This window comes from Ursus americanus, chromosome 2, assembly GCF_024610735.1.
Source record: "Ursus americanus isolate L20-20 chromosome 2, mUrsAme1.1.p, whole genome shotgun sequence".
In the NCBI taxonomy this organism is placed as follows: Eukaryota; Metazoa; Chordata; class Mammalia; order Carnivora; family Ursidae; genus Ursus; species Ursus americanus.
The window spans coordinates 92110727-92129421 of NC_142128.1; the positions used below are offsets into that span (position 1 = coordinate 92110727).

General features: G+C 38.4%; 1 long non-coding RNA gene across 1 annotated transcript in view; it reads right to left on the bottom strand.

The window, feature by feature from the left end:
• LOC148110681 (uncharacterized) overlaps window positions 1–18695 on the bottom strand; it is a 51298-nt gene that overhangs the window by 12415 nt on the left and 20188 nt on the right. Inside the window, exon 2 of the long non-coding RNA XR_015726507.1 lies at window positions 15739–15879. This is a non-coding gene — a long non-coding RNA (uncharacterized LOC148110681). The remainder of the gene's footprint in view (window positions 1–15738; window positions 15880–18695) is intronic.

Below are 18695 nucleotides of genomic sequence, written 5' to 3' on the forward strand. Positions count from 1 at the left end.
AAATGGAAATCCCACATGGAACTCCCATCCCTTTCCCATGGTATTATTCTAGACTGAAACAACCAAGATGAGGAAATGTGCTGCTGGGGAATATTCAGATCCATAGGCTATTAGGAGGGAGAAAGAGACTATGGATTAGAGTCTATGATCCAAACAATTAGCAGCAGTAAAAGGAGGGGTATTCTCTAACTGGACAGAGAATTCCTTCCTGAGCAGCAGAGTGCAGGTAGGTGAGTCCATAATAGATGTGGAGCAACCCTTCTCACCCTTCACTTTTCCCAAATATGCCAAGGATGGTGATTCTAATGAGTGGGCGAGAGCAATCTGTGGTTTGGGTTGTGCCCTGCGGAGGGAAGCATAGAGAGCTCTGGTGGGAGCACTTCTAAGCCACATCAAAGGAAAGAAGGCTATGAAGGAATGCTTCCCATAAGAGAAGATATCTGAGCTGTCTTTTGGATTAATAACATTTTTCATAGACTGTTTCGCAAAACCAATAGAAATCTCGATGAGCAGAATTAGGGAACTGAAGCATAGGTAAGTGAAGATATTTCCCCCAAAGAAAATATGAAGCATATGGTCTGACATCTGATTTGGCAATATGACAGAATATTTGAAATTGGGACTCTAGAAAAAGAGAGCATATGGTCACTCTAAGCATAGGGTGTAGCTTGGGAGAAGGCTCTAAGGTGTGAGAGGAATGAGCCAAAGACAGGGTGACTGAATGCACTGAGATTAAGCAAATGTCTAATGTCATCAACATTGATTGCAGAGAGTTAAAAATAAAGCTAAGATATAGAAGGCAACCAAGATCCCCTGAAGAGTTTCCTGCCCACTCTCCTCTCTCTGGTGTGACTGATATTAACAGCCTCACCAACAACCAGCAGGTAGGCTTTAGAAGTGGGTGATGATGGATTTTGAGGTAATAAAATATATGAAGGCCAGCAAAAAGCAGCAAAGTAATAGGGAAATAGGCAGCAAATACTGCTCCAGAGATACTGATTATACTTCCTCTAAACGCTCACCTTGAGACAAATACCCGCATTGCAACTATTTTATTTAATAGTTTAATATGTTCCTAAAACTTATTTAATATATTCCTCAAATAGAAGAGGACACAAGATGTACTTTCTTATTTTCAAAAGGGAGACAATATTTTTAACCTAAAGAGAAAACAATTGGGATTAAGTGCATTTTGGTACTACCTGCTTGACTTCTTTCTACACAAGATATAAATTCTTCAGCGTCTATTCTTATAATAAATATAAATATTGTATATTAATATGGGGAGAAAATAAATTTCAAAAATCTAAGGACTTTTTGAGAAGGGAATAAGAGTGAAAATCAACTAGAAACCTACTTCGGGGAGGTAGTAATTTATAAAAACGAAACAGCTAAAACCAAACCAAACTAAACTAAACAAAATAGCTAGGCGGTGATGACAAAGCAAAGAATGACAATTTTTGGAAGGGTTGATAATTTTTTTCAAAATTTGAGCTTACTTTTTTGTTTTTTTTTTGTTTGTTTGTTTGTTTTGTTTTTTTTTTAAAGATTTTATTTATTTATTCGACAGAGATAGAGACAGCCAGCGAGAGAGGGAACACAAGCAGGGAGAGTGGGAGAGGAAGAAGCAGGCTTCCCGCGGAGGAGCCTGATGTGGGGCTCGATCCCATAACGCTGGGATCACGCCCTGAGCCAAAGGCAGACGCTTAACCGCTATGCCACCCAGGCGCCCCTGAGCTTACTTTTTTGTACTTCAGAACTAAGTGGTTAATCTCAAACATCCACATTGAAGAAAATGGGCACTTTTTTATAGGAGCAAATAATTCAAAAAAGACAGAATGCAAGACCAAAAAATATATTATAATGTGTAGCCTCCCTACTAACCAGTAAAACAATGAGACATCTCTTTGTTTACCATATAAAGATTAAATTGAAGGGTAATACTCAGTGCTATTGAGGGTGCAAGTCTCATAGACGACTAATGGGAGCATAAATGACATGACTTTTCTGTGAAGCACTTGGGCAAAATATGAGAAAAGTCTCAAAAACGAGCACAGCTTCTGATGTAAAATATTTATTTTGGGGAAATAATCAGAAAAACCTGCAAGGATAGACTATATAATTTTTTTAAAAGATTTTATTTATTTATTAGACAGAGATAGAGACAGCCAGCGAGAGAGGGAACACAAGCAGGGGGAGTGGGAGAGGAAGAAGCAGGCTCATAGCGGAAGAGCCTGACGTGGGGCTCGATCCCATAACGCCAGGATCACGCCCTGAGCCGAAGGCAGACGCTTAACCGCTGTGCTACCCAGGCGCCCCAGACTATGTAATTTTTAATAGTATTATTGATAAAAGCTAAAAATGTCCAAGAGTTCACTGATAATACATTCTGATACTTCTATACATTATAAAGTGTGCAATCATTTAAAATACCTATATGCATATATGTGGAAGGAAATTCACAATACTAATAATAAAACAGGTTTTGAAATAGTGTATATAGTTTGATCCCAATTTTTTTTTTTAAAAAGAGTTTATCCATTTATTTGGCAGAGAGAGAGAGACAGCAAGAGAAGGAACACAAGCAGGGGGAGTAGGAGAGGGAGAAGCAGGTTTCCCACTGAGCAAGAAGCCACACATGGGGCTCGATCCCAGGACCCCGGGGTCATGACCTGAGCCAAAGGGAGATGCTTAATGACTGAGCCACCCAGGCGCCCCTATATGACCCCAAATTTAAAAAATTGTATAGCTATAGGGACCCTTGGGTGGCTCAGTCAGTTAAGTTTCTGACTCTTGGTTTCAGCTCAGGTCATAATTTCCGCATCATGGGATCGAGCCCTGTGTTGGGCTCCGTGCTCCTTGGGAGATGGCTTGAGATTCTCTCCTTTTCCCTTTGTCCCTCCCCCTGCTCACACTAAATAAATAAACAAACAAACAAACAAATAAATAAGCTCTTTAAACTAACATTCTATAGCTATAGACATGAATGCTTCCATAAAAAGAATACCAAAATGTGAGCAGTGGCAGAATTATGGATGCTTGTTTCTGTTTGTCTTCTTCTATTTTCTATTTTTCTTTAACAAAGAGGTACAATTTATAGAACAACATTTTAATAACCATTTGATGAACAGAAGTATCCTCACTGAAGTTTGTCTCTCCAAAGGACAAAATAAATCCAAGCACAGGGATGTGAGGATGTCGTGAAGGTAAAGCTGAAGGAGAGGTGTGTATGTTCAGGAGGGATGGCCTAGCTATCAGGAGAGACAACAGAGAACTTCACATATGTTCCAAAGATGAATAGTTGAGTGGCTTTTTTTAAGTCACCACTTCCTTCTGGTCTTTTTACTTTAAAATCTTTTCACCTTGAGAAATAAGCATTCATAAATTTCAGGGATATAGGATGGGATGGGAAAATGCAAAGATTTTCTGTCAGCAACCATACTTTTAAGTGATTTTACATTGTCAGTGTTTATCTCATCACCAGGAGGAGATGGCTCACAGCAGCCTCAACCATGAGAAAGATCTCAGGACTTCAAAAATACGGTAAAAGGGATGCTTGGGTGGCTCAGTCAGTTGAGCATCTGCCGTTGGCTCGGGTCATGAGCCCAGGGTCCTTGGATTGAGTCCCACATCAGGCTCCTTGCTCAATGGGGAGCCTGCTTCTTCCTCTGCCTGCCACTCCCCCTGCTTGTATTCTCTCTCTCTCTCTGTCTCTCTGTCTGTCAAATAAATAAATAAAATCTAAAAAGAAAATACGATAAGAATACTTAATATTGATGCTTTTGCTACACCTTTCAAAATTAAAAGGCTTCACTAACATCAGATAGGGTCTGTAGTAACCTTAGGAGTTGAACAACATAGGATCCCTGTGAAACACAGGTTTCAAAACTACTTCCACACAAAGGTGTCTGTTTCAGTTGAAGTTCTTTGTAACAGGAACAGAGACCAACTCTCGCTGATTTAAGCAGAACAATAGTTAATTAAAAGGCTATTGGGCTAGACTTCCACAGATTTTTTTTTTTAAGAAAGTGTGTTGAATGGCTCACAGAACTGCTGGAAGCACTAAACAAGTGGGCTTCAAGCTAAACAGCAAAGATAAACTTCCCATAGAACTGACCTAATGAGGAAGCTGGGTAGAGTAACCAACCCTCCTGGTTTTCCTGGGACTGAGAGGTCCTCAGGGATTCAGAATTTTCCAAGCTATGACTGAAAAAGTGTGAGGCAAACTGTGACAAAGTGGTCAGCCTAGAGCTGGTGCGACAGACATCACGCACTTGATGCCCTTGGGCCATTTCTGCAGTAGAAACTGTTGCTTAACAGTAACTGTACTGACACTAGGAGAGAGACAGTGACAGAGGGAACAATAGAGAGAAACAGCTTTTATCTTCAGCTCTGAACCAAAGGTCTGGCAGAGATGTCTGATTAAAAATCCTGTATCACATGCCTGCCCCTTAGCAACAAGGGACGCAGAGAAAAAGACTCTCTGACATCTTCCACTTCCTTTTGGGAGACATCATTGCATGTCACCAAGATGTTCAAGGTGAGGAATTTTCTAAATATAAAGAAGCTGGTCAGGTGGCCCAAATAATGACCAATTTCTGCTACAGTATCCATTTTTTCCCCTAATCTAAGAATACAAAGGCAATCCTTCGTCTGGTGTATAGCGCGGTTTCTTTGACTTAAAATTAAGTGTTGAAAGTCCGATTAACAGAATGTTACTGTAATATTATCTTAATTATTTGGCCACACAACAGTTTATGCTTGTTATAAACATTAATCTGTCTGATGAACATAATCCTATATTTGAGTTGTAAAAAATTTAATCTTTCTGACTTTTGCTCATCATAGAGGATTGTTTCATTTCCATTATTTACCGAAATTTTTTTTCTCTATTGTTTCTAATATTTCTAGAGGAGACAAATAGTTACCCAAAGGCTACAGTGTTTGCCAAGAAGAGATGGGCTTTAATGGAAACCTTTTATCTAGGGCAAACCTTAAGAACAGTAATGGACAATGTGTTCTGCATACTCTTTAGCTTTCACTCTTACATTTATTGTGGTCAAGTGATTTGAGCAAAGGATTTCAAGTCAGTGCTCATGTATTTTCCTTAGCTGTTCATTTCTCTTACAGAATGACCTTGAACCATCCCATTAAGATTTTTTGTTTTGTCTTCATATGCTGAAGTATAAAGTAGGAATGCCCGTAATTAATCAAAGATACAGTGTTTACTGATAGACAGTAAAGAATGAAACAGTGGAATAAGAATTCTGGTCCTGCCTTTCATGATGTAGTTGTGAGGTCTTAGCTATGACACTTAAGTTCTCAGGTCTTGGTTTCCTCAATCTATAAATGTTAATAATGCCTGTGTTATTTACTTCATAATATAGACAGAACAGCATTTTTAAAAGTATAGAACAGTGAATGCAAAATGTTAGTATTGAATTACATCTTCCAACATTTAATGCTAAAAATGCAGACTGCTTCCTTTGATTTTACCTAGAAAATATGTCTCTGAAAATCAATTTAAAATTAAGGAAGCTAATAGACAAGTCCTTTTAAGTTTGTGGTTATCTCCCATATGGCAGATTTTTAAATAGTAATTATTAATGCAGTTTTCTTACACTTGCTATTTCCTAGAATCCATTCTTTCCACAGTTTTCTGAAAATATTTATAGTCCCTGAGGTCCTGGGATGCTCTTCTGAAGTTTTCCTGTACTTTGTTTTTGTTTTGTTTTGTTTTGTTTAAGTCTAAGATGTCCAAGATAAGATTCCATACAGGAAGCAGCTATTAAAGCAGCAGAATTGTTCTACTTAAAATAACTGCCCCCTATTGGATGTATAAAACATAAATTTCATTTATGAGAGGGAACAAATGAAGAGGAGAAGAATCCCTTGGAAGAGATTGCTTGACAAATACACCATATCTACTTTGTTAGAAATTACCAAGTGCCATAGGATTAGGAAAGTGCTTACATACCCCCTATGAAGAGCCTCCTTTGTTTCCTTGATCTCTGGTCCTTTAAATAGTGTCTGGATAATCTCATATGAACTCTCTAGAGCTGTGAATTTATAGATTAAAAACTGCTGATTTAGAATGACCATGTGATTAATCAGGACACCAGAAATACAAGCAAGCAGACACCATGCTTATTCTGGCAGCTTCATAATTTGGGCTCTTTAGTAGGAAAGAAGAGCTCAAGCCCACTCCTTTATAAAAGTTCTTATTATATCTCAACCTTCACTGTCTAAACCTAAATAGAATTCCTTTCTATTTTTAATCCCCTTTCAACAAAGTGAAAGCTGAACTTACACACCAGTTTTTGTCTTTTATCCATCAACACTTCAGTCAAAAACCAATTACGCTGCCTGCTAATCTCAAGTGGGATAAACCCTTCTGACTTTTTCCTCACACCTTCTCTGAGTGTATTTATCACAAAAATTTGGCAAATGATCTGATTTAGAAGAGGTGGTGCTGCCTGTTTCTCTGGGTGACCTTGGACAAATCCCTCAGCTTCTTTTTCTAGGGAATGTAATTTAGTTAATAAAGAACTATGTGATCTGTCTTGCCCATAATAAGCGCTCAAAAAAATTTTGTTGGCTGATTTCTTGGCTGAGAGGCAGAGTCTACTTGTAAAGTTAAATATTCAACTCGATATCATTTAGAGTTCACTAATATATAAAGGAATTTGACTTACTTCTTTGTGAGACTTATACATGCAAAATCCTACACATTAATACAAGTAAAATGCAGATGATGCCACACCATGCTCTGAAGGAACTATAAAGATGTATAGGAATCCTTGATCTCAAGGGTCTTACAGGCCAGTAATGACTTGTTACAACTGCTGACACATTTTAAAAGATTCAATTCTGGGCGCCTGGTTGGCTCATTCGGTTAAGCATCTGCCTTCTGCTCAGGTCATGATCCCAGGGTCCTGGGATGGAGCCCCATTGAGCTCCCTGCTCAGCAGGGAGTCTGCTTCTCCCTCTGCCCCTCCCCCTGCTCCTTCTCTCTCTCATTCACTCTCTCTCTCTGAAATAAATATATAAAATTTTATAAAGATTCAATTAAAAAAACAATTGAGAGTTCCCACCATGTACAAGACATGGTAAAAAAAATAATAATAACGATTGCATTGTCCTAAATAATGTCTCTGAAATATTGTAATAATAAATTAACTTTTGTCTTCATTTTTAAAAAAGTGAACAAGTTAAGAAACGTGAACAACTTTAACAAGGTATGTTAAAGCAAAAAACAGTCCTCAGTCCTTCTACCCATCACTCCCCTGGTATGAAAGACAATTACTTTCAACTCTTGGTGACTTTCTTCCCACATACCTCTATACTCTAAATCACATGTCTATATTGCTACTCACTCTTTAGTGGTAGATATTCCCTATCGGCTTTCCTCACCCCACCACAATTAAACACATACATATACAATCAGTTCCCATTTCTCACCATCACAATATAGTGATTAGATAAATATATGGTGTTTGTATTATTATAAGTATATAAGTTGTTGAAAACTAACCTCTGTGATTCAAAACCAAAATATAATGCAAAGACAGAGTTTGGGATAAAATAGAAATGGAAGGAAAACTTCCAAACTCATTCTAGCAGGCCAGCATTACCTTGATTCCAAAACCAGACAAAGACCCCACTAAAAAGAGACTTACATGTCAATATCCCTGATGAACATGGTTGCAAAAATTCTCAACAAAATACCAGCAAATCGAATCCAACAGTACCTTAAAAGAAGTATTCAGCACAATCAAATAGTATTTCTTCCTAGGCTACAAGGCTACTTCAATAGTCACAAATCAATCAACGTGATACACCACATTAATAAAAGAAAGGATAAGAACCATATGATCCTCTCAATAGATGCAGAAAAAGCATTTCACAAAATACAGCATCCATTCTTGATAAAAGCCCTCAACAAAGTAGGTTGGAACATACCTCAACATCATAAAGGCCATATATGAAAGACCCAGAGCTAATATCATCGTCAATGGCAGAAAACTAAGAGCTTTTCCTCTACGGTCAGGAACAAGACAAGGATATCCACTTTCACTATTTTTTAACATAGTACTAGAAGCCTTAGCCTCAGCAATCAGACTACAAAAAGAAATAAAAGGCATCCAAATTGGCAAGGAAGAAGTCAAACTTTCATTATTTGCGGATGACATGATACTCTATGTAGAAAACCTGAAAGACTCCACCAAAAAATTGGTAGGACTAATACATGAATTCAGCAAAGTTGCAGCGTATAAAATCAATGTACAGAAATCTGTTACATTTCTATACACCAATAACGAAGCAGCAGAAAAAGAAATGAAGGGATCGATCCCATTTGTAATTGCACCAAAAACAGAAAGATACCTAGGAATAAACAAAGAGGTATAAGATCTGTACTCTGAAAACTATAGAACACTTATGAAAGAAATTTAAGAAGACACAAAGAAATGGAAAAACATTCCATACTCATGGATTGAAAGAACAAACATTGTTAAAATGTCTATACTATCCAAAGTAATCTACACATTCATGTAATCCCTAGCAAAATACCAACAGCATTTTTCACAGAGCTAGAACAAACAATTCTAAAATTTGTATGCAACAAAAAGACCTCAAATAACCAAAGCAATCCAGAAAAAGAAAAATGAAACTGGAGGCATCATGATGCTGGATTTCATGCTATATTATAAAGCTGTAATCATCAAAACAATATGGTACTGGCACAAGAACAGACACATAGATCAATGAACAGAATAGAAAAGCTAGAAATGGACTCACAACTATATGGTCAACTAATCTTCAATAAAGCAGGAAAGAATATCCAATGGAAAAAAAAAAGTCTCTTTAACAAATGGTGTTGGGAAAACTGGACAGCAACATGTAGAAGAATGAAACTGGACCACTCTTTCACACCATACACAAAAATAAATTCAACATGGATTAAATACTTAAAAGTGAGACCTGAAACCATAAAAATCCCAGAAGAGAACACAGGCAGTAATGTCTCTGACATTGGCCATAGCAACATTTTTCTTGATACATCTCCCGAGACAAGGGAAACAAGAGCAAAAATGAACTATTGGGACTTCATCAAGATAAAAAGCTTCTACGCAGCAAAGGAAATAATGAACAAAACTAAAAGGCAGCCTACAGAATGGGAGAAGATATTTGCAAATGACATATCTAATAAAGGGTTAGTATTCAAAACCTATAAAGAACTTATCAAACTCAACACCCAAAAAACAAATAATCCAGTTAAGAAATGGGCAGAAGACATGACTAGTTACTTTTCCATAGGAGATATACGGATGGCTAACAGACACATGAAAAGATGTTCAATATCACTCATCATCAGGGAAATGAAAATCAAAACCAGATGAGATGCCACCTCACACCTGTCAGGATGGCTAAAATTAAGAACACAAGAAACAACAGGTGTTGATGAGGATGCAGAGAAAGGGGAACCCTCTCGCACTGTTGATGGGAATGCAAATTGGTGCAGCCACTCTGGAAAACAGTATGGAGGTTCCTCAAAAAAGTTATAAAATAGAACTACCCTACAATCCAGCAATTGCACAACTAGGTATTTACCCAAAGGATACAAAAATACCGATTTGAAGGAGGGGTACGTGCACCCTGATGTTTACAACAGCATTATCAACAACAGTCAAACTATGGAGAGAGCCCAAATGCCCATCGACTGATGAATGGATAAAGAAGATGTGGTGCACACACACACACACACACACACACACTGTAATATTACTCAACCAACAAAAGAATGAATCTTGCAATTTGCAATGATGTGGATGGGGCTGGAGAGTATTATGCTAAGTGAAATAAGTCAGAGAGAGACATAGTATGATTTCACTCTTATGTGAAATGTAAGAAACAAAACAGATGAACATATGGGAAAGGGGGAAAAAGAAAAAAAAAGAGGGGAAACAAATGAAAGAGACTCTTAATGATAGAGAACAAACTGAAGGGTTGTGGAGGGAGGTTGGGGGGGAATGGGCTAAATGGGTGATGGCTATTAAGGAGGCACTTGTGATGAGCATGGGTGTCGTATGTAAGCGGTGAATCACTGAATTCTACTCCTGAAACCAATATTGCACCATATGTTGACTAACTAAAATTTAAATAAAAAAAAATTTTTTTAAAGAGTTTGGGATAAAGAAGAATAATTGTTTTATTGCTTTGCCAGGCAAAGGAGGCTGCAGCAGGCTAATGTCTTCAAAATTTTCAAGCTTGCTAGGAGGAAGGGGCTGAGGGTTTCCTAGGGAAATACAGGGTCTAGCCAATTTTTTTAAAAGATTTTATTTATTCATTTGTCAGAAAGAGAGAGAGAGCACAAGTAGGCAGAGTGACAGTCAGAGGGAGAAGCAGACTCCCTGCTGAACAGGGAGCCCAATGCGGGACTCAATCCCAGGACCCTGGGATCATGACCTGAGCCAAAGGCAGATGCTTAACTGACTGAGCCACCCAGGCAACTCAGATCTAGCCAATTTTCACGGGAACTGTGTATGTGCTGCCAGCCTCATTAGTCACGTATTTAGGGTAGGACCAGGTTCCTAAAACAAAAGGCTAAGAAGGGAGGAGCGGAGGTTTGTGGGAGAGAGAGAAAAGGTTACTTAGTTTAAAATAGAGCTTTGCTAAAGCATTAGCACAGCCACTTTGATTTTTGTTCAACTTTATGCTGCTAAACCCTTTCAATGACGCTTTCAGAACAGTGATACAGTCAACTATGGTCATTTTTTCCACCTGCAAATGTTTTGCTTTCCCTGGAGTTAATAATTTTCATGTATGTGTTTGCTTAATTGTCTATCCCTAATTCAATCAAACTCTGCCAAATGTTTAAATTTATTAATATATTCTATCAATTTTATCTTCAAAATATTTCTGTCCCAGGGACTCTGACCTACTCCAGTTTTGACTTGTGATGATAGCATCCTACGATCTCCCTTGGCAAACATCTCGAGGGTTCCTTTCTATTTTCTCCTAGGATAGATCTGTTTTGTTGCAACATAACCTTCAGTAACTTCATGAGAAAGGATACCTGGGAAGTAAATTTTTTGAGATCTTGAATGTCTGAAAATATCTTCTTTCCCTCTACATGCATACTGGATATAGAACTCTAGGTTGCAATTAATTTTCCTTCAGAATTTTGAGATCATTTCACCTTGCTCTCTGCTTTCTAGTATTTCTACCAAGGAGTCAAAAGACACTCTGATTCTTGATCCTTTGTATGAAGCCTCTTTTTTTTCTTTTTGGAAGTTTGTAGGATCTTCTCTTCATCTCTAGTGTTCTGAAATTTCATAATAATATGGCTGGGTGTGGGTCTTTTTTCATCCCTGGTATATACACGCAGTGAGATCTTTCCATCTGAAAACTCATGAGCTTCAGTTCTGGGAAATTTTTGTGAATTATCTTTTAATACCTTCCCAATCGTTTTCTTACTTCTCTGTCTGGAACTCCTATTATTCAGATGTTGGACCTCTTGAACTTGTTCTCTGTATTTCTTTTCTTTTTTCTCTCTTATTGCCTAGCTCTTGGTTTTTTTGCTCTACTCTCTGGAAGATCCTCAACTGGAAATTCCAACGTTTCTGTTGAGTTTTTCATTTATGCTACCATAACTTACATTCCAAAGAATATTTTTATAATCTGAATATTGTTTTGATGTAACATCTTGTTTCATGAATGTAGTGTCTTGTATTTAAGTTTTTTTTTTTTTCTCCTTGTCTCATTGCTATTTCCTCAAATGTTCTTTCTTGCACTTATTTCTTTGGGGTTTTATCCTCCTTTATAGGCTTTCTTCAACTTTCCATTACTCAATTTTTTGTTTGCTCATATTTAAGAATAGGACACTAAGAGCTAATTGAAAGCTCTAAGTATACACATGGAGCTGGAGGGTATTATGCTAAGTGAAGTAAGTCAGTCAGAGAAAGACAAATACCATACAATTTCATTCATATGTGGAATTTAAGAAAGAAACAAATGAGCAAAGGGACAAAAAGAGAGAGAGAGAGAAAGAGGCAAATCAATAAACAGACTCTTTAAAAAAAAAAGATTTTATTTTTAAGTAATCTCTACACCCAATGTGGGGCTCAAACTCACAACCCTGAGATCAAGAGTTGTGTGTTCTACCAACAGAGCCAGAGAGGCACCCCCAAGAAACAGACTCTCAACTATAGAGAACAAACTGATGGTTGCCAAAAGGGAGGGTGGGGAGATGGGTTAAATAGGTGATGGGGATTAAAGAGTGCACTTGTGATGAGCACAGGGTAAGGTATGGAATTGTTGAATCATGATATTGTACACCTGAAACTAATATAACACAGTATGTTAACTAACTGGAATTAAATAAAAACTTTAAAAAAATAGAAAGCTTTAAGTATATGTCAGCTCTGAGTTTTATGACTGGGTTGTTTGTTGAGGAATCCCTGAATTGGTATCTTTAGCTTTCTTCCCGGGATGGTCTGTTCCCCAGAGATCTTCCACAGGGTCTAGGCCTAATTGCCAATATCTTAAAGTCAGATGGGATTAGAGGACTCAGGACTCAGCATTCAGATGCACTCACATTCCCACATGTCTGGTATGTACTCCGTGTTTCACTGTGACTGATGACCTTGAGACCAGACACTCTGGGTTTTACCCTCCCCAAATAAGTCTCTAGCCTATGGTGGGGGCAGGGAGTAAGAAACAAGATTTAGCTATCTGATCTTTCATTAGCTTTCAACGAATCTTTCATTTTTAACATTCCCCCAACTTTTATTTCCATTTTCAGAGGTGCCTGGTCCTGATAACCCTTGGCATTTTAAACATTTCTGCAATGCAAATAATCAGTTTAGTTCTTGGGTTTTCCCCTCCTAGGTTAAGAGCTTGCTTTCTCTGGACTCCCCTTGGTAACCACCAACCTATCTGCTTCATAGCCTATGAAATGTCATTGATGTTGTGTATTCTCCTGTTTTCTGGCTTGTCAGTTTCTGGTCTTAATTTTTTTTTTTTTTTTTACTAAGTTTTGGTGGAATTTCTGAAGGGAGCAAAAATTAGATGCATGTGTTTCCTTTTACTGAGAACCTCTAATTTATTTTTTTACTGGGAGGCTAGTGAATCAAAGGGATTTAATCAAAAGCAGAACCATCATAGAGAAGCCCTCAAAAGCTAATGTAGCTCTCTTCTTGTTCCAGTAGGCCCCGATGAAGAAGAAAAAATAGCATGTTACTCCACACAAACATGGAGGCCTATTAAAATACAGGTAGGATGAAGCATACTCCCAATCAATGAAATATTTTCTTCTGCAATATTGATTTAGACTGCACTCTTAGTAAAAATTAGTACCTGCTTTTTAATTAATATACTTATTTTTACAGCAGTTTTAAGTTTACAGAAAAATTGTACAGAAAGTACAGAGAGTTCCAAATACCACCTTCTCCCCCTACATAGTTTCTCCTATTATTAACATCTTGCATTAGGGGGATACATTGTTACAATTTATGAACCAATATTGATATACTATTAAAGTCCATGGTTTCCTTTAGGGTTTATTCTTTGTGTTATATAATTTTTTGGGTTTTGAAAAATGCATGATGTCATGTATCCAACATTACAGCATCATACAGAATAGTTTCACCACCATAAAAACCCCCTTTTCTCCACCTGCTTAATCCTCTGTCTTCCCTTCTCTCCAAATCACTGACAGCCGCTGATCTTTTTACTGTCTTGATAGTTTTGCCTTTTTGACACTGTCGTGTTATTCCTATTCTACAGTATGAAGCCTTTCACACTGACTTTTAACACTTTTAACACTGCCAGGGACCTTAAACAATCAGCTAGAGAAACTTCTTTCTCTGGGTCCCTCTCAAAGCATCTTTTGTGTTCATCTGAAAATGGGTTAGAACAGCAGACCCATGTGATATATATGTTACCTCCAAAATCCAAAGGGGCTCACAAAGAAAAGTTGATTCTTGAATAGCAGGGGAGTTAGGGGCACCAACCCTCACACACAGGCAGAAGTCTGAAGTCTATATAACTTTTGACTTCCCTAAAACTTAACTAATGCCTATTCTTGACTGGAAGCCTAACCAACAGCATAAACAGTCGACTGAGACATATTTTGTATGTTATTTGTATTTTATGTGGTATTCTTACAATAAAATAAGCTAGAGAAAATATTAAGAAAATTATAAGAGAGGGGCGCCTGGGTGGCACAGCGGTTAAGCGTCTGCCTTCGGCTCAGGGCGTGATCCCGGAGTTCTGGGATCGAGCCCCACGTCAGGCTCTTCCACTGTGAGCCTGCTTCTTCCTCTCCCACTCCCCCTGCTTGTGTTCCCTCTCTCGCTGGCTGTCTTTCTCTGTCGAATAAATAAATAAAATCTTTTAAAAAAAATTATAAGAGAGAGAAAATACTTTTACAGTACTGTACTGTATTTACTGAAATAAATCTATGTATAAGTGGACCAGTGTAGTTCAAACCTGTGTTGTTCAAGGATCAACTGTACTGTGTCTCTTTCTTATGGTAGAGAGAGTACCGAACTGATCTTCATTTTAGAGAGAATATCCCAACTTATCCAGGCCAAAGTGCAAGTAGTTCTGAGCCAGTGATGTCCAACGTGTGGCTGATTATAATGTTATATAGAAAACATGTCAAGGTTTGTTAGAAAAATCATAGCAGGACTTTGACACAAAACAAAGCTATAATCTCTTATTAAAAATTAGGGGCACCTGGGTGGGTTAAGCATCTGCCTTCAGATCAGGTCATGATCCCAGAGTCCTGGGATCAAGCCCCACATGGGGCTCCCTGCTCAGCGGTGAGCCTGCTTCTCCCTCTGCCCCTCCCCACCACTCATGCTCAGAGATCCTTCTAGTGGGAAAAACTTCAAGAACTATGACTCAGTGGGTATTCTGTTTCTTGCAACTGAAAATATCCTACATGATATGAATTTTCCATACAACATTATTTCAGACAAATGAACTCTGAGTCAATAGTTTGACATCCATTCAATTTACAGGTCTTGTCTTACACCCAATCACCCGGAAGCAGTTGGTGCAAATCTTATAGAACAGTGACATGACTATTGAAAACTCAGTTACATTGCCAGCTAGGGGACCATGCTATATCGAGGTGCAAAGCTGGGGTGTGGCCGTACAGGATGAAGTAAATGCTCTAAACCTTTGATGAATATATGATACACTTTCTCCTCTCCAACAAGCAAAAGAGTGAAATTGGGATTATGTCTCCCACAGTTTAACCAAATGAGCCTTGCACAAAGTGTTTATTTCCTGTCCCAATGACTTTGGGCTCTACTAGTTTAACAATTTTAATAATTAAGGTAGAAGTACATCCAACAAGGACACAAGAATTTTGTAGGGTAGACAAGTAAAAATGCCTTTTAATCAGAAAATAAAGGATCACAATTTAGATGAGAAAACAGGACTACAGACAGCAGTTTGAGACTCATCAGGTACCAGATATAAAGGTGTAAGAGCAGATTAATCCCCTGAAAGAGACTGCAGACTGAGCAGCCAACCAAAAATTGGGCCCTGGGAAATCCTGCAGTCAAAGGCTGGAGGAATGAGAACAGGCTGATGCAATCACAATAAAACTCAATGAGGCATTTCCAGTTTTAAATGGTATTTGGCTAGCGGCCCCTGACTCAGCCTCTCCCAACTGCTGCCTGAAACACATAAAAAGACGAAGAAAAATGATAAAATTCATACCAATGCAGATCATAAAGGATGACAAGCCTCTTATTGCCAGGAGGAATTACCCCAAAGTATGAGGCTGATGAAGATGGATTCAGGAAAACAGTTGGTGGCCCATTCGTGCGCTGCCTCATTATACAGAGCAGATCCATCCATCTGAAAGAAGACAGAGAGGTTGAGCCTCCTTTCCCCACTGTCAGCTTGCTGACTCAGGATGCCAGGCTCCATGCAGAGCTGCAGACTGAGCAGCTGGCTCCTTTGTGGTGCCATACCTTGCTTTTTGGTATGGTCATGTTGCAGGCTATCATCTTTCTATGTGTATCTGGAGACTGCAACTTCCAAAATTTGGTGGGGAAGAATGAGGTAGGGGTGGAGAGCAGGTGATCGTTTACTGTGTCCTGGCAGATTTGTCCCTAGGAACAAAGTGTATAGGCAGAGTGCTGGTCACAATGCTTGCAGAGCTGATGATAGATCACGGATTCCATTGATCTGGTTTGTCAGAGAACCAGCTAGCTCCTATACCTCAGGCAGTGACATTTGGACCACAATATCCTATCACAGTATAGCAGAGCCATGTCAAACAAAACCACTGGGAATTACTATGGACATGGGCATATTAATCTGTCCTCTTGTTAGGGATCTGAGAGTGAAACCAAAGGAAATCTGTATTTCCTGCCTGGGTGTATGATGGCTATACTGGATATAGATGGGAAATAAAGAAGGAGGGAAATTATCCAAACTGACCTAAGGTCTTAATTCCCCCCAAATCTAGCACTATGAAAAGCTATGTGTTTTATTTCCTCAAGTTAACATCCCTGGCTCTGCCTCTAGAACCTACTAGCTAAGGTCAGTCTTGCCTGAAAATCTTGAAAAAAATCCAATTCTTGAGTTCATCTTCCCCCAAAGATTTCATGTTTCAGATTATTATTTGCTTCTCAAGGCTCCTTGGCAAGGTTCTTAGACGCCAGCTCCCCTTTGCTCCCTACCCACAACTGTTGGCCAGCTCTTTCTCCTGGCACACAATCTGTCCCAAATCCTCGGAATTCTTGTCCATATCAGGCGCTCAAGCCCTCTTTTTGCCAGAGAAAGACATACAAAATGATATCAAAAAGGGAAAAGGAAAATAATCCAGAAGAATCAGAAGATTTACTTATCTCTGAAAGTGACTTTCATCTAGAAATCTGTTTGACACCATCAATAAGAAAGCAAGAAGTTATGGCCTGTACAAAAGAGACTCAGAAGGAACAGAAGTAGAGAAGATGAGCTAAAACCCAAACAGAATTACGAGTATGTCTGAGGAGTAACCCAGAAGAATCTGGACGAAGTAATATAAATCAAAGATAAATTGATAAAGATGTTTGGACCTAAAAGAAGATTTTAAAATAGAGGAAAATGTGACACAAAATAAATGGAAAAAACCTCTCACTTCTAGACATATCCTGGGGGGGAAAATGGATGATAAGAATTTTGTAAGCATTCAGGCAGACATGAAAACAGATTACTTATAAATGACCAAAAATCAGGTAGTCCTCATTTAGAACTTCCATTATAAGAGAGTTTGTAACAAAGTTTGGGGGATAAAATTTGAAATCCAAGGGGTGCCTGGGTGGCTTAGTTGGTTAAGTGTCCAACTTTGGCTCAGTTCCTGGGATCAAGCCTTGTATCAGACTCCAAGCTCAATGGGGAGTCTGCTTGAGGATTCTCTCTCCCACTCCCTCTGCCCCTCCCCTGCTCATGCTCTCTTTCTCTCTCTGTCTCTCTTTCAAAAAATAAATAAGTCTTTAAAAAAAAATCCAAGCTCCTGTTTAAGTGAGAACTGAGTGTGAATCAATGTGTTTAGGTGTGATGGCAAGAGACAAACATGAGAGGCTTCAGAATAAAATAACACTCTTATTCTCTTCCTTAAAGAAATCTGGGGCATATATTCAGCTAACTAATAATGAAATAAAAATAAATGTTCCAAATAAGGAAGTTGTGCTATAAAATATGGGCAGTGGACATTAAAGCCCATTAAATATTATTCATTCATTCATTCATTCATTCATTCAATAAACAGGTATTTATTGACTTGCTATTTATTCATTAAGCATTGAAAATGCATCAGTGAACAAGAAGACTATTGTCTTGGAGCTATGGGGAAATAAAGAAATTTAACACATAATTATAATTGAGTATGTGCTATAAAGCATATAAGTAAAGGGAACTGACCTTAATTTAAGGGGTTGAAGAGGACAGACCAAGGGAAGTGAAATTTTAGCTGACACCTAAAAGCTTGCTGGGAATTAGCCAGGCATACAAGAGGAGGGGAGGGAATGTTTTAAGCAAAGTGAAGGGCTCTTACAACAGGACATTTGAAGAATAGAAACATGTTCACTGTGGCTGGAGCTTAGAGATCAGGCTACAGAGGTAGTCAGGGGCTGGATCATGAGTATATGCCATGCTAAGGGGTTTGGTTTTTGTCCTAAAGGTAAGTCAAGGGATATTGTGGCATAGTTTAACAGGAAGAGTAATCAGATTTGAGTATCAGAAAGTATATTTTTTCCTATGTAGATAAAGGATTGGACTATAGCGTAGATTAATGGGTGGATTTGAGAAATTTTTATAAAAGATATTTAGGAGTAAGAATCAACAAAACGATTGAACATTGCAGGTGAGGGAGAGAGTTAAACATGATTACTAGTTTCTAGCAGGGGTTACTGGGTGATACTATCAACGAGAGTGGAGATACTGGAGAAGCAGGTTTACGGGAGAGTTCAGTTTGGGACATTTTGAGTTTGAGGAACCTAGGAACCATTCAAGTGGTGATTCAAGTAGGCAACAGGGCGTATGAATCTGAAGCTAAAAGAAAGATCTGTCCCAATGCACAGATTTTGGAGTTGAGACACAATGGTCAAAAAGATTAAAAAAAAAAAGATTAGCACAAGAATGTTTACCGCAGCTTTATCCATAATAGCCCCAAACTTGAGACCACC